Genomic DNA, 10,620 nt, shown 5'->3' on the forward strand with positions numbered 1-10,620 from the left:
CAGCTCAGTTGCTCAAAAGACATCATAACCTCCCCCTACAAGTCTCCCAAACTAGAAACTTGTCTCGCTGCCCATAGTTTGAACCCGAGTCCATCACCCCTGATCGGATCCCGGGCATGCCAACTATAGGCGTAAGTGGTGAAGTCTTGGATAAGCAACCCCCACTCTGATGCATCGCCCTCCATGCCTTGACTGTACTAATGACATTGGGGTTCCGGCAGTGGTCCATAACTGCCCTCATCTTATCCATAAACAACAGGTTAATAAGAGGGCACTTTGCCTGGGAGGCCTCAATATCCAGCCATATTGAGTTTGGATCATTACCTACCCAATCACAAACAAATGGGCATTTCCAGTGCGAGCAGCAGCGAAGGTAAGACCGTTTGGTTTTAAAAGTGCTTACCGGTAGCGGGCAGCGGTGTTTTTTTTCTCTCTCTTCACAGAAAGAGCGGGAGCACCAGGGGGAAGTGACGACGACCAGAGGGGCAGCCGGGAAGGAAAGCGGTGAGTATTTATACTCACCCTTCGAAGCCGTCGGTCATTTCCAGTGCGAGCAGCAGCGAAGGTAAGACCGTTTGGTTTTAAAAGTGCTTACCGGTAGCGGGCAGCGGTGTTTTTTTTCTCTCTCTTCACAGAAAGAGCGGGAGCACCAGGGGGAAGTGACGACGACCAGAGGGGCAGCCGGGAAGGAAAGCGGTGAGTATTTATACTCACCCTTCGAAGCCGTCGGTCATTTCCAGTGCGAGCAGCAGCGAAGGTAAGACCATTTGGTTTTAAAAGTGCTTACCGGTAGCGGGCAGCGGTGTTTTTTTTCTCTCTCTTCACAGAAAGAGCGGGAGCACCAGGGGGAAGTGACGACGACCAGAGGGGCAGCCGGGAAGGAAAGCGGTGAGTATTTATACTCACCCTTCGAAGCCGTCGGTCATTTCCAGTGCGAGCAGCAGCGAAGGTAAGACCGTTTGGTTTTAAAAGTGCTTACCGGTAGCGGGCAGCGGTGTTTTTTTTCTCTCTCTTCACAGAAAGAGCGGGAGCACCAGGGGGAAGTGACGACGACCAGAGGGGCAGCCGGGAAGGAAAGCGGTGAGTATTTATACTCACCCTTCGAAGCCGTCGGTCATTTCCAGTGCGAGCAGCAGCGAAGGTAAGACCGTTTGGTTTTAAAAGTGCTTACCGGTAGCGGGCAGCAGTGTTTTTTTTCTCTCTCTTCACAGAAAGAGCGGGAGCACCAGGGGGAAGTGACGACGACCAGAGGGGCAGCCGAGACCCGGAAGCAGTTAGTGTAAGCTTACCTGGGTAGGTTTTATCCCCCTTTAAAAGCGCGAAGGAGAGGAACCCGAGGCACTACACGGGTAGTGCCTCCCACCCACCCTCCTCCTCTAACCTAATAATAACACCTGTTGTGGTAAGTAGGTAAGTGCTGAATTTTGCTTGTTGTATTCTTTAGACCCAGTTTTTTTTATAAAAGGTTACTTTCAGAGGGATGGCAGTGAAGGCAGTGCAATGTTCCCCTTGCAACATGTTTGAGGTGAGGGATGCCATCGACGTCCCTGCCGATTACACTTGCAGGAAGTGCACCCATCTCCAGCTCCTCCAAGACCGTGTTAGGGAACTGGAGCTGGAGTTGGATGAACTTCGGATCATTCGGGAGGCAGAGGGGGTCATAGATCAGAGTTATAGGGAAGTAGTAACTCCAAAGATGGCAGATAGATGGGTGACAGTGAGGGGGACTGGGAGGAAGCAGCCAGTTCAGGGACCCCCTGCGGCCATTCCCCTCAAGAACAAGTATACCGTTTTGGATACTTGTGGGGGGGATGACTTACCAGGGGTAAGTAACGGGGCTCAGGTCTCTGGCACGGAGCCTGTCCCCGTTACTCAGAAGGGAAGGGTGAAGAAGAGCAGAGCAGTAGTAATTGGGGACTCGATAGTTAGGGGCACAGATAGGCGGTTTTGTGGGAACGAGAGAGACTCACGATTGGTATGTTGCCTCCCAGGTGCAAGGGTACGTGATGTCTCTGATCGTGTTTTCCGGGTCCTGGAGGGGGAGGGGGAGCAGCCCGAAGTCGTGGTCCATATTGGCACCAACGACATAGGTAGGAGGAGTGCCGAGGATGTTAGACAGGCTTTCAGGGAGCTAGGTTGGAAGCTCAGAGTTAGAACGAACAGAGTTGTTGTCTCTGGTTTGTTACCCGTGCCACGTGATAGAGATTCGAGGAATAGTGAAAGAGAACACTTAAATGCGTGGCTACAGGGATGGTGCAGGAGGGAGGGATTCCGGTTTTTGGATAACTGGGGTTCTTTCTGGGGACGGTGGGACCTCTATAAACAGGATGGTCTACACCTGAACCTGAGGGGCACCAGTATCCTTGGGGGGAGGTTTGCTAGTGCTCTTGGGGGGGGTTTAAACTAACTCTGCAGGGGCATGGGAACCCAGATTGTAGCTTCAGGGTGCAGGGCCAGGAGTGTAGGGAGGTTAGGAACATGGCATCAATTTCCAAGGAGGGTGTCTGTAAACAGGAAAGTGGCTTGAAGTGTGTATACTTCAATGCAAGAAGTATACGAAATAAGGTAGGTGAACTTGCAGCGTGGGTTGGTACCTGGGACTTCGATGTTGTGGCTATTACGGAGACATGGCTAGAACAGGGACAGGATTGGCTGTTGCAGGTTCCAGGATTTAAATGTTTTAGTAGGGTCAGAGGTGGGGGTAAAAGAGGGGGAGGTGTGGCATTGCTTGTCAAAGATAGTATTACAGTGGTGGAAAGGACGATGGATGAGGACTTGCCATCTGAGGTAGTTTGGGCTGAGGTTCGGAATAGGAAAGGTGAGGTCACCCTGTTAGGAGTCTTTTACAGGCCTCCCAATAGTCCTAGAAACATAGAAGAAAGGATAGGGAAGGTGATTCAGGAGATGAGTGACAGTAATAGGGTGGTGGTTATGGGGGACTTTAACTTTCCTGATATTGATTGGGAAAGCTATAGCTCAAGTTCGTTAGATGGGTCAGTGTTTGTTCAATGTGTGCAGGAGAGTTTCCTGACACAATATGTAGACAGGCCAACAAGAGGTGAGGCCATACTGGATTTGGTTCTGGGTAACGAACCAGGCCAGGTGTTAGAATTAGAGGTAGGTGAGCACTTTGGGGATAGTGACCATAATTCGGTGATTTTTACTCTCGTGATGGAGAGGGATAAGTGTGTACTACAGGGCAAGAGTTATAGCTGGGGTCAGGGAAATTATGATGCGGTGAGGCATGACTTAGGATGTGTGGCCTGGAAAAGTAGACTCCAAGGCAAGAGTGTAAATGATATGTGGAGCTTGTTCAAGGAGCAACTATTGAGTGTCCTTGATAATTATGTACCTGTCAGGCAGGGAGGAAAGGGTCGTGCGAGGGAGCCGTGGTTTAATAAGGAATTGGAATCCCTTGTTAAATGGAAGAGGGCGGCCTATCTCAAGATGAGACGTGAAGGTTCAATTGGGGCGATTGAGAGTTATAGGGTAGCCAGGAAGGACCTGAAGAGAGAGTTAAGAGCAGCAAGGAGGGGACATGAAAGGTCCTTAGTCGGTAGGATTAGGGAAAACCCTAAGGCTTTCTATAGGTATGTTAGGAATAAAAGAATGACTAGGGTAGGAATAGGTCCAGTCAAGGATAGTAGTGGGAAGTTGCGTGTGGAGGCGGAAGAGATTGGGGAGACACTGAATGAATACTTTTCTTCAGTATTTACTCAGGAACAGGGCATTGTCGTCGATGTGAATACTGAGTCACAAATAAGTAGAATGGATGGCTTTGAGGTATGTAGAGAAGAGGTGTTGCAAATCCTGGAAAAGGTGAAAATAGATAAGTCCCCTGGGCCTGATGGCATTTATCCTAGGATTCTCTGGGAAGCAAGGGAGGAGATTGCAGAGCCATTGGCCTTGATTTTTATGTCCTCTTTGTCTACAGGAGTAGTGCCAGAAGACTGGAGGATAGCAAATGTGGTTCCCTTGTTCAAAAAGGGGAGTAGGGATAACCCTAGTAACTATAGGCCGGTGAGTCTCACTTCTGTTGTGGGCAAAGTCTTAGAGAGAATTGTAAGGGATAGGATTTATGCACATCTGGATAGGAATAATGTGATCAAGGATAGTCAGCATGGTTTTGTGAAGGGCAGGTCGTGCCTCACAAACCTTATTGAATTCTTTGAAAAGGTGACGAAGGAGGTTGATGAGGGGAAAGCGGTAGATGTGGTATATATGGATTTTAGTAAGGCGTTTGATAAGGTTCCCCATGGTAGGCTACTGCAGAAAATACGGAGATATGGCATTGAGGGTGAGTTGGAGGTTTGGATTAGGAATTGGCTGGATGGAAGAAGACAGAGGGTAGTAGTTGATGGCAAAGTTTCTTCATGGAGTGCCGTCACTAGCGGTGTTCCGCAAGGATCTGTTTTGGGACCATTGCTGTTTGTCATTTTTATAAATGACCTGGAAGAGGGGTTAGAAGGTTGGGTGAGCAAGTTTGCGGATGATACGAACGTCGGAGGAGTTGTTGACAGTGAGGAAGGATGTGGCAGGTTACAGCAGGATATAGAGAAGCTGCAGAGCTGGGCAGAAAGGTGGCAAATGGAATTCAATGTAGCTAAATGTGAGGTGATTCACTTTGGGAAGAATAACAAAAAGATGGGGTACTGGGCTAATGGTCGGATACTTGGTAGTGTGGATGAGCAGAGGGATCTTGGTGTCCATGTACACAGATCTCTGAAAGTTGCCACCCAGGTAAATAGTGCGGTGAGGAAGGCATATGGCGTACTGGCTTTTATTGGTAGAGGAATTGAGTTCCGGAGTCCTGAGGTCATGATGCAGTTGTATAAAACTCTGGTGCGGCCGCATCTGGAATATTGTGTGCAGTTTTGGTCGCCATACTATAGGAAGGATGTGGAGGCACTGGAACGGGTGCAGAGGAGGTTTACCAGGATGTTGCCTGGTATGGAAGGAAGATCGTATGAGGATAGACTGAGACACTTGGGGCTGTTTTCATTAGAGAAAAGAAGGTTTAGGGGTGACTTGATTGAGGTGTACAAGATGATTAGGGGGTTAGATAGGGTTGACAGTGTGAACCTTTTCCCGCGTATGGAGTCGGGTATTACAAGGGGGCATAGCTTTAAATTAAGGGGGGGTAGATATAGGACTGAAGTTAGGGGTAGGTTCTTCACTCAGCGAGTCGTAAGTTCATGGAATGCCCTGCCAGCAGCAGTGGTGGACTCTCCCTCTTTATGGGCATTTAAGCGGGCATTGGATAGGTATATGGAGGATAGTGGGTTAGTATAGGTTAGGTGGGCTTGGATCGGCGCAACATCGAGGGCCAAAGGGCCTGTACTGCGCTGTATTCTTCTTCTATGTTCTATGACAACAGGGAACTCAATTGATACCTCCTGATGTTTAGGAAATCAACTCCTCCCCCTCCTTGAGGAAACTGCCATTTAGTAAGTTTGATGAGGGGCCGCCTACGATGCCAGACAAAGGAACCAAACCACCCCATAAGCTTCCGCAGCATTGACCAGGGAAACATTATAGGGAGCATATGCAAGGGATAAAGCAAATGAGGAAGAACATTCATCTTAATGAGAGATATTTGATCCAGCCATGAAATTGGAAGAGCCTCCCATCTCTAGAGATCTCGCCTAATATTGTCAAGCAAGTGAGCAAAGTTAGTCCGAAATAACAGATCAAACTTGGGAGTAATAAAAATGCCTAGGTATCGGAACCCTGCCCGTGACCACTTAAAAGGGAACTTAGGACCACCTTCAACTTCTGGCACATCCTTGAGGTTCCTCAAAGGCATAGCCTCCGATTTTGCAAAGTTAATCTTATATCCTGAAATAGCCCCAAATGAATTGATACATTGTATCAAATGGGGTATCAGGTTCGATAAAAACAGAAGGACGTCATCCGCATACAGTGTAATCTTGTGTGCCCTCGATCCCACTTCTGGAGCGGTTATGTGGACGTTCTGACGAATGGCCTCTGTCAGCGGCTCCGTCACCAACGTAAACAGCAACAGTGAGAGGGGCAGCCTTGCCAACTACCCCTACCAGACTTCACCCCGTTGGTGATGACCACTGCCAGAGGGTGGCGATATAAAACCTCCACCCATCTAGCAAAGACCCCACCCAACCCAAACTGTTCTGAGACATAAAAATGATACGGCCATTCCACCCACTCAAATGCTTTCTCTGCATCTAAGAAAATCACCAACCCCTGAATCAATCGTTGCTGACAAACTTGGACCATATTCAGCAACCTTCTAATATTATTAGAGGACCTATGGCCCCTTATAAAGCCTGTCTGGTCCTCTTTAACAATATGGGGCAACACCTTTTCCAATCTCAGTGCCAGGATCTTAGACAGAATCTTGAAATCTGCTTTTAATAGAGAGATGGGCCTGTATGAGGCACAATCCTCAGGAACCTTCCCCTTCTTAAGAGTTAAGGAACTATTAGCTTCTCTCAAAGATGGTGGTAGGCATTCATGCATATAGGAGTGATTGTACATCTCCAACATGGGCCCTGACAGAATCCCTATAAACTCCTTATAAAACTCACCAGGAGACCATCAGGGCCAGACGCTTTCCCTGAAGTTACTTAGTTGCCTCCTGTATTTCCTGAACTGTCAAGGGGTCATTAAGGAGAGAGGCCTGTTCCAAGGTTACCCCTGGGACGTCCAGGTTCTTAAAAAAGGCCTCCATTTTAGCCCTCCTGCCTCACAACCTTCAGACTGATACAATTCAGAGTAAAAGCTCAGAAAAGCCTCATTAATCTTTTTAGCATCGTATGTAAGGACCCCAGCGCGGTCTCTGATTGCAGTAATGGATTGGGGAACATGCTTTTTCCTAGTCAGGTAAATACTTCCCTGGCCTATCCCCATATTCAAACAGCCTTTGTCTTGCAAAAGCAAGTTCTTTCTTTGCGTTTTGTGTCAGTATTGAATTCAAGGCAGCCCAGAGGGCCATGATCCGCTGTAGCTTAGTCACCGAAGACGGTTCAAAATGTGCCACCTCAGCGGCTTTCAACACATATGATGTAGACATTGTTGTTCCTCCTTCTGTTGTTTCTGGCTAGCTGAATAGGAAATAGTTAAATCCCTAGCAAAGATCTTAGCAGTCTCCCGTAGCATAGACAGACTACTAGCCACATGCCTGAGTTGATAGTCAGGAATTCCTAAAACTCCTTCAAAAAGTATTCCACAAATTTGGAATCCTTCCTGAGAAAAGGGTCCAAATGCCAGTGCCGCAAATTTAGCCCCTCGGTCTTGGCCTTAACCTCCAAATATACCACCATCTGATCAGAGATAGCTATATTCCCAAATTTACAACCCATAATCAAATCCAGAAGGGCCGGGGGAACCAGACAAAGATCAATCCTCATGTGACATTTATGTGGGTTTGAAAAACTGGTGAAGTCCCTGCCGGTAGGGTGAAGACATCTCCAAATATCCACCAGCCCCATGTCCTCACATAAGTCATTCATCTGCTTGGTCTGTGAAGAAATAGTTGGGGGCTCACTAGGCATCCTGTCCACTATCGGATCCAAAAGACAATTAAAATCCCCCCCTATAATAATGTGCCGTGTTCTAAAAGCTCTCAGCTTAGAGAAAGCACTAATCAAAAATATGAGGGGATGCGCTGGAGTCAGTAGACATTTAAAATGCCATATTCCTCCCTATGCATCAGGGCTTTAAGTATCATAAACCGTCCCTGCTCATTTTTCACCTGCTCTAATATTGTGAACGGAAGATTTTTCTGGATAAGTACTGCCACTCCCCTACTTTTAGCAGTAAAGGATAAAAAGAATACCTGGTCATAACTCCCCTGTTGTAATTTCAGGTGTTCCCCATCATCAAGATGGGGTTCCTGCAACAAAGCATTATGAACCCTTTCCCTCTTAAGGTTAAAAAACACTTTTTTCCTTTTAACAGGCGAATAACTTCCCTTGATGTTCCAGGTGCACCATTTAATAAGACACTTAGCCATATCCCCTTTCAGAGACCCTTGAACCCCTTGGAAGGAGAACCCTGCTTGCAAAGCACTGAACACAAATAAGTAAAGACTCATAGAGTTGAAGAATTATATATACAAAAACTACTCTATCGTAACTATAAACAACTATTACTACCAAAAAACTACAAAGAAAACCAACTATAAAACCTTGAATGGAAGAGTCTTCCCCCTGCCCATAGGGGGCACTCACCCTACCTATCCCCTCCTTCACAGCTCTTTCAAACCTGGACTGTGCCCCAGCCTTAGGCCAGAAAAAAAAACAAGGAGATGATCCTTAAATCAACAGAAAAAAGACCAAGTTAGGATGAGCACTCCACCCATCCCTGGCTTCATGTCACCCCTACTTGTGACTAAAAGAGAAACAGAAGAAACAAAAAACAGGGAAGAGACAACAAAGAACATCCACAAAATTTCCCATCAGAAAATCCAGTTATTAAAAAATAGCAACAACTTATTCCAAGTTTTTTTCTCCCCTTTCCAAAAACGAAATTATTAGGGAGAAAGAAAGGAATTTAAAAAAGGAAGGGAAAACATGGGGAAAGAAGGAAAAGAAAACAAACATTAAACGTATTATTCAGGCCAGTCCGTCTATTTTAAAGTGTCTACAAAGTTTTAGCTTTATCCGCTGAGTCGAATGTATAAACTGAGTCCTCATGGCTGAAATAGAGCACTGCGGGGTATCTCATGGAGTACTGGATACCCAGGTTCCCCAGTCTCTTTTTTACTTCATCGAAGGACTTCCTCTTTCAAATTAAAGCTGCCGAGAAATCCTGGAAAAATGTTTTTTTGACTCCTTATGCAGCAGTGCCTGTGGATCTTTTCTCGGGGATCTGGAAGCTTCTATGACATTTTGCTTGACCTTATATGAGTGAAAGTGCACTAGGACCGGGCGGGGATGCTTCCCCGGCCCTGACCTGTGCACTGTAATCCGATAAACCCTTTCAATCTGCAGCTTGCTGGACTCGATGTGAAGGTCCAAAAACTTAGGCAGCCAGCTTTCAAAGAAGCTGACTGGCTGCTCACCTTCCTCACCTTCAGGGAGCCCAACAGTTCGGAGATTTATCCTCTGATCTCGATTTTCGAGGTCGTCGATATGGTCTCACAAGGCCCGCATCTCTCGCTCCTGGATCTGACTGGATGAGGACTCCATCGCAGATTCTGAAGCCTTAGTTTGACCCTCCGGCCGCTCCCCGAGGCCCTGGATCTCCTGTTCATGCTTCTGCAGCATAGATGCGATATGTTCGACCTGGGCACGAATCTTCCCACGGATCTCCTCAATCGCAGCCCCAACTTTCAAAGTAAGTCTCTCTATCGTCACAGCCGATTCCTGTGAAACTGTCAGTTCTCTGAGGGGTTCAGGAGAGGCTGCCGCTGCTGCAGTCTCTAGTGTGGTAGGTGCTGCAGGGGAGTGTCCTCCCTGCTGCTCTTTGCTCAATCCTATTCCCTTTGGCATTGTTCCCACTCCCAAATATTAACGAATATGTGTTCTGTAAGGTTTTAAACTAATAATTCCACCACATAAATTGACCAGGGATGGCAAAGAACATCAGTATGTCTTGGCTGTTAGACAGAGCTGTCTACAGCAGTTCTACAGAATCGCCACCATCTTGCTGAGTCCCAGCTTTCTTCTTTTTAAGCCTCTCGTTTGGCTGCAACAAAGAAAAATCACACTTCAATTAAAATGAAGCTTGAGCCAAGATTAAGGAGACAACTACAAGGTTTTCTGTGAGCAAATGAAAGAGGAGTTTTATCAGTTTTGAGTCCCAAGAAAAATAATTAAATGTGACATCAAACAGGAGAACTCAAGCATGAAGTTTTAGGAAAAATGGAGTGTCTAGTACAAAAAAGAACATCATGAATAGGCAGTTATTAGATTACTTGCAGTGTTAGGTTTAAATCTGAGAAAACAATTGTGTGCAATTACAAAATTTGTAGATTCTTAATGAATAATGTTGAATCTTTAATGAATAAATGTTGAATTCTTAATGAATAGATGTTTCTGTAATATGCTTAATAACCAGGCACTGTTTTCAAAAGAGACTGAGAGAAAGAGGGACTGAGAGACCTCCAATTCTATTTCATTTTTTCCTCCTTTGCTTTGCCCTAAAAGCTGTTACCTGAAATGGTGTTCCTTTGTGTCTTTCTATGTCTAGCTTCATTGTTCTTCCCAAGCTTGATAGTATGCAAATAATTTTCATCCCATTCATGTGTATGGCTACTTTTACAGTAGTAATTTGTGGATTTATATTTGCTGCTCCTTTTGCATGTTTAAGCAATTATTTTCTGAGCAATCTGTTCCTGCTTTAAAATGTATCACCTCAAAATTATTATGTTGAAATTAATTTGCTAATTATATATCTGTTTTGCAGGTTTATTGGTGTATATCTATGCTTTGTTGGGGTTTGTCTTGTCTTTGGAATTGCATCCAATTTGGGATAAACTGCATATTTTTCATTGTGCTTCCATATTGCACTCCAATGCTTGACTTGGCAGACTAGATTGAGTTGGGATATCTGGTCGGCATGGATGAGTTGGACCGAAGCATCTGTTTCCGTGCTGTACATCTCTATGACTCTATGACTCTATAAATACAACCAATT

Source organism: Chiloscyllium plagiosum, unplaced genomic scaffold, assembly GCF_037043375.1.
Source record: "Chiloscyllium plagiosum isolate Xiang-an unplaced genomic scaffold, Cpla_swu_hap1 HiC_scaffold_26, whole genome shotgun sequence".
NCBI lineage: Eukaryota > Metazoa > Chordata > Chondrichthyes > Orectolobiformes > Hemiscylliidae > Chiloscyllium > Chiloscyllium plagiosum.